Source organism: Salmo salar, chromosome ssa10, assembly GCF_905237065.1.
Source record: "Salmo salar chromosome ssa10, Ssal_v3.1, whole genome shotgun sequence".
Classification (NCBI taxonomy): domain Eukaryota; kingdom Metazoa; phylum Chordata; class Actinopteri; order Salmoniformes; family Salmonidae; genus Salmo; species Salmo salar.
The window spans coordinates 103463756-103468785 of record NC_059451.1 but is presented as its reverse complement, the minus strand read 5'-3'; the positions used below and the strand labels follow the sequence as shown (position 1 = coordinate 103468785).

Here is a 5030-nt window from a genome sequence, read left to right as displayed (position 1 = left end):
GCTGTAGAATGTATTTGTTGTGCTTATATCGGTCCGCTAATACAGGACTAGTAAAGGACCACTGCACTACTTTTGTGAGAATGTAAAAAATATATATATGTTTTTGTTTTTTGCCAAAAAAGCCAAATCTTTTTTTTTGGTCCTGTCCAGACCTCCTTTTTTCCCCTTGCTCTTTTGTTGTGGTCTGGACTGGCCTTGAATTCAATGTCAATGGACGCTGATTTTTCTGAATAATCTCAAATATACAATACATTTTGATTTGTTTAACTGCTTTTTGGGGTACTACATGATTCCATATGTGTTATTTCATAATGTTGATGTCTTCACTATTATTCTACAATGTAGAAGAAAAAAAACTTGAATGAGTAGGTGTTCTAAAACGTTTGACCTGTAGTGTATTTTAGACATCTTTTCAATGTAGTTTTGCTTACTGGGTTATCTTACAGTTGGTGTTAATAATATACTATAGATACATTCTCTAACAAGTTTCAAGACTACAGTTGCCTGTAAAAAAACAAATCTGTAGTTTTACCTTCCTCATTGTCAATAGCTATGGGGTTTAAAAGCCTACTTATAACAACCCAAAGGTTTTATTGTCGAATATAGCGCAACAGTTTAACTGTGACGCTGCACTACACTGCAACACTGCAACATTGTATCAGTTCAGTGTCACGCCTTGGCAGTTTAGCGTGGGAAAAGGACGGCACAAGACCCTCATGCACCTGATCCAACTTTCCCATACTAGTCATTATGGAAACACATTTAGACTTTTACAATGGGCCTCTCCAGGCCATGTAATGTGCTATTTAATCAACTCAGGTAGGATTGTTTCATTAGAATTCCCAACAGCAAAATGATTTAGTGACTGATTAGCTCTTTGTTGTTGTCGCGGTGTGCAGGCTGCAGAAGAGAACCCGCACCACACCCACGAGGTGAATACCGTGGGGGAAACATTATAAACTAGGCCTAGATTATCTAGACTACAATTATTATTAACCAACGATAGGCTAAATAATAACAAACTATTCACATGACAAAAGTTAAAAAGGAGTCGAATGAAGAAGAGCAAAGCCCTGTGTTTACTCACGGTCGTGTGTCCTTTCTCCGCAATGGATCATCCCCTGCGCTTGTGCTGTAGCGACGATTTCGGAGTGCTGCGCTCGGGGTTGCTCTGTCATGTCAATGTGACCGCCCTGGGAAACCAAGTGGAGCCAACTCCTGGCACTAGTCTCGGCCGCTGTTCTTTATGTGCCGTTTTACAGGACAAAGCTCAAAGAGATTTATTTGTGGAATGCCTGGGAAAGATTTCGTGCATGCGCGTCCAATTGTTTCCTACCCGAAATGTAAATGTGTTTTGAGTCAATTAGAAAGCTTAGTTCAGACAATGAATAGGTTCGTGATGTTATTGTGGCAACCAATATAATTAGTGACTGGGACTGGACTAAAAGAGGGTTAAAATGTATTCATTTTTATCCAGCATCCACGAGGTGAAGCAAAGGTGCGCGTGTGTGAAGTTGTTTATTTTCAGAATCCTATAGGATTAGTTGTTTCTTTTCAGAATCCTATAGGATTAGTTGTTTATTTTCAGAATCCTATTGGACTACTTTTTTCCAATTAGAAATCAAAAGTAATCCTAGTGGATCCTATAGGTTTTGTAGGTTTTTGTCACCCCAGTCAGAATCTTTTTAGAACAGTTTTTTCTTATGCACCCATTAAATTAAAGTTTGTTATACTTTGTTCCAGTACAACACAACAACATTGATTACAACATTTTAATTGATTTGAAGAAAAAAAACTGTTCTATATTCATTTTGGTTTTATTCACCACCACAATATGGGAGTGATTCAAGGCTGCCAGTTAATTTGCAGTATGACCACTAGTACAGCACACATTTTTTTTTATTTGATTCTTATTCATGCAACTTCTTGTCTTTCAGTTAGACAACACAATATGCCATACAGTACTATATACAATGTTACAATAACAAGATTTTGGGGGGTTGTCCTCTAAGAATGGACAGCATCTTTACATTGCTTATGCACAAATAAAAAGTAGAAGGAAAATAAATGTTTTGGTAGAGTAAGATATGAGCATTTCTTTCATTTCATATATATATATAATAGTCAGCTATGCACACAAAAAAAGAGAATGTTTCTTTTACCCTCTTTATGTTGGGATAGGGAGAGGAAAATAAATATCTAAAGATAGAGACCCCCCAAATCATTCCCTCCCAGGGTTGTACAACTCCCTCTCCCTCCCTACCTGCCTCCCTCCCCTCCGTCCTTCCCTTCCTTCCTCCCAGGGTTGTCCCCCCCTCCCTCTCCCAAGAGCTGTCCCTCCCACCCTCCCCCATCAATAGAAGGTGCTCCCGCCCCATCCTCCCTATCTCCCTCCTGGATGGAACTACCAGTGCCCACCTAGTGACCTCTTGGCACACCTGATCCAGGTTTTATAAAACATTTAAATAGAAATATGATGAACTGTGTCACATTAAGTTGAAATCAAATTGTTAACACCATTATCCCAGAAACCCTAGACCCACTCCAATTTGCATACAGCCCCAACCGATCCACAGAGGATGCTATCTCTATTGCACTCAACACTGCCCTTTCCCACATGGGCAAAAGAAACACCTATGTGAGAATGCTATTCATTGACTACAGCTCAACATTCAACACCATAGTGCCCTCAAAGCTCATCACTAAACTAAGAACCATGGGAATAAACACCTCCCTCTGCAACTGGATCCTGGACTTCCTGACGGGCCGCCCCCAGGTGGTAAGGGTAGGGAACAACACATCCGTCATGCTGATCCTCAACATGGGGGCCCCTCAGGGGTGCGTACTCAGTCCCCTCCTGTACTCCCTGTTCACTCATGACTGCATGGCCAGGCACGAGTCCAACACCATCATCAAGTTTGCAGATGACACAACAGTGGTAGGCCTGATCACCGACAATGATGAGATAGTCTATAGGGAGGAGGTCAGAGACCTGGCCATGTGGTCCCAGGACAACAACCTCTCCCTCAATGTGATCAAGACAACGGAGATGATTGTGGATTACAGGAAAAGGAGGACCGAGCACGCCCCTATTGTCATCGACGGGGCTGTAGTGGCAGGTTGAGAGCTTCGAGTTCCTTGGTGTCCACATCACCAACAAACTATCATGGTCCAAACACACTAAGACAGTCGTGAAGAGGGCACGACAAAGCCTATTCCCCCTCAGGAAACTGAAAAGATTTGGCATTGGTCCTCAGATCTTCAAAAGGTTCTACAGCTGCACCATCAAGAGCATCCTGACTGGTTGCATCACTGCCTGGTATGGACACTGCTCGGCCTCCGACCGCAAGGCACTACAGAGGGTAGTGCGTACATCACTGGGGCCAGGCTTCCTGCCATCCAGGACCTCTATATCAGGTGGTGTCAGAGGAAGGCCCTAAAAATTGTCAAAGACTCCAGCCACCGTAGTCATAGACTGTTCTCTCTGCTACCGCACAACAAGCGGTACCGGAGCGCTAAGTCGAGGTTCCGAAAGGCTTCTAAACAGCTTCTACCCCAAGCCATAAGACTCCTGAACAGCTAATCAAAGGGCTACCCAGACCCCTCTTACGCTGCTGCTACTCTCTGTTTATAATCTATGCATAGTCATTATTTGTTACTTTTATTTTCAATTTTTTACTTATCCTTTTTTTTAACCTAACACTTATTTTTATTTTTTATCTTAACTTCTTAAAGCATTCGTTGGTTAAGGGCTTGTAAGTAAGCATTTCACTGTAAGGTTGTCACGGTCGTCGTAATGAGTGGACCAAAATGCAGCGGGTAAAGTGCTCATCTTCTTATTTATTAAAGGAAAAAACACTTAAACAAAACAAACGACGAAAACAGTCCAGTAAGGTGCACAGACTATACTAGGAACAACCACCCACAAACACAAGTGAAAACAAACCCTACTAAATATGGCCTCCAATTAGAGACAACAACCAGCTGCCTCTAATTGGAGGTCATTGACAAAACTAACATAGAAATGGAAAAGCTAGATAAACACAAAGAAATAGATAACATAGAACATAAACCAACAACCCCGAAACACACAAAACAAACACCCCCTGCCACACCCTGACCAAACTACATTAACCTCTTACATCTAGACGTTCCACTAGCGGAACACCTGCTCCAATATCCAATAATAGGCGTGGCGCGAATTACAAATTCCTCAAAAATACAAAAACTTCAATTTTTCAAACATATGACTATTTTACAGCATTTTAACCTGTTATGGCTAGGGGGCAGTATTTTCACGGCTGGATAAAAAACATACCCGAATTAATCTGGTTACTACTCCTGCCCAGTAACTAGAATATGCATATAATTATTGGCTTTGGATAGAAAACACTCCAAAGTTTCTAAAACTGCTTGAATGGTGTCTGAGTATAACAGAACTCAAATGGCAGGTCAAAACCTGAGAGATTCCTTTACAGGAAGTGGCCTGTCTGACCATTTCTTGAACTTCTTTGCCATCTCTATCTTTTACAAAGGATCTCTGCTCTAACGTGACACTTCCTACGTTTTCCATGGGCGCTCAGAGCCCGGGAAAAACCTGAATGTCGTCATCCCAGCCCCAGGCTGAAACACATTATCGCCTTTCTCAAGTGGCCGATCAAGGGACTGTGGGCTTAGGCGCGTGCCCTGGCCGCCCCCGTCTTTGTGATTTTTCCTCTGTTTGCCGAAAAGGAGATTCCCGGTCGGAATATTATTGCTTTTTTACGAGATAAATTGCATAAAAATTGATTTTAAACAGCGGTTGACATGCTTCGAAGTACGGTAATGGAATATTTAGAATTTTTTTGTCACGAATTGCGCCATGCGTGCGACCCTGATTTACCATTTCGGATAGTGTCTGGGACGCACGAACAAAACGCCGCTATTCGGATATAACGATGGATTATTTTGGACCAAACCAACATTTGTTATTGAAGTAGCAGTCCTGGGAGTGCATTCTGACGAAGACAACAAAAGGTAATCAAACTTTT

At 41.9% G+C, this 5030-nt stretch overlaps 1 protein-coding gene across 1 annotated transcript in view; it reads right to left on the bottom strand.

The window, feature by feature from the left end:
* Positions 1–1503, bottom strand: part of LOC106561426 (pleckstrin homology domain-containing family G member 7) — a 40596-nt gene extending 39093 nt beyond the window's left edge. The window contains exon 1 of the mRNA XM_014125391.2: positions 1088–1503. The gene's annotated coding sequence lies outside the window, so the exon portion shown is untranslated. The remainder of the gene's footprint in view (positions 1–1087) is intronic.
* Positions 1504–5030: the final 3527 nt, after the last annotated feature.